Genomic DNA, 1,133 nt, shown 5'->3' on the forward strand with positions numbered 1-1,133 from the left:
GACTAAACCCCTTCGAGGAGTGCAAAAAACCAGCTATAGTTGCAAATGGTGAACAACTATTCATGGGAAATTCGTCTACTTCTACTGTGGCTGGACAAGGGAAAGTAATCTTGAAGATGACATCGGAGAAGGAACTTACCCTCAACAACATGCTACATGTACCTATCATCCAGAAGAATTTAGTTTCTGGTTCTTCGTGAAGTAAAAATGGTTTTAGATTTGCATTTGAATCTGATAAATTTGTATTAGCAAAGAGTGGTATGTATGTGGGTAAGGGATACATGAGTAATGGTCTGTTCAAATTGAATGAAATGACTCTTGTACCAAAATCTGCTATTAATAAGAATATCACATCTTTTTGCTTATATTCTTGAGTCAAATTTATGGCATGGTAGATTAGGACATGTGAATTTTGATGCTTTGCGTAGACTAATTGGTTTGGATTATATACCAAAGTTTGAGATTGATCCTAATCACAAATATGAGATATGTGTAGAAGCAAAACGAACTAAGGCTCCATTTAAATCGGTTGAAAGAAAAAATAAACCTCTAGAATTAATTCACACTGATGTGTGTGATCTTAAATTTGTTCAAACTAAAGGAGGCAAAAAGTATTTCATAACATTTATCGATGATTGCACAAGATATTGTTATATATATTTACTTAGAAGTAAGGATGATGCCTTGGAAATATTTAAACTCTACAAAACTGAAGTTGAAAATCAACTTGGTAAAACCATTACAATGGTTAGAAGTGATAGTGGTGGTGAATATGATGCACCTTAAAATGAATTTTGTGCACTACATGGCATTATTCACCAAACTACAACAGCTTATTCTTCACAGCAAAATGAAATTACTAAAAGAAAGAATAGAACTCTTAAAGAAATGATGAATGCCATGTTACTAAGTTTCGTCTTACCATAGAATTTGTGGGGGGAAACAATATTGTCTGCTAATTATGTTCTTAACAGAATACCCCACAAGAAAACGAATAGCACTCCTTATGAATTGTGGAAAGGTCGACCACCTTCCTACAAATACTTAAAGGTGTGAGGCTGTTTGGCAAAGGCAAAAGTTCTTGTTCCGAAAAAGACTAAGATATGACAAAAAACAGTGGATTATGTGTTTAT

Source organism: Camellia sinensis, chromosome 7 (assembly GCF_055761805.1).
Source record: "Camellia sinensis isolate YWXY chromosome 7, ASM5576180v1, whole genome shotgun sequence".
Taxonomy (NCBI): domain Eukaryota; kingdom Viridiplantae; phylum Streptophyta; class Magnoliopsida; order Ericales; family Theaceae; genus Camellia; species Camellia sinensis.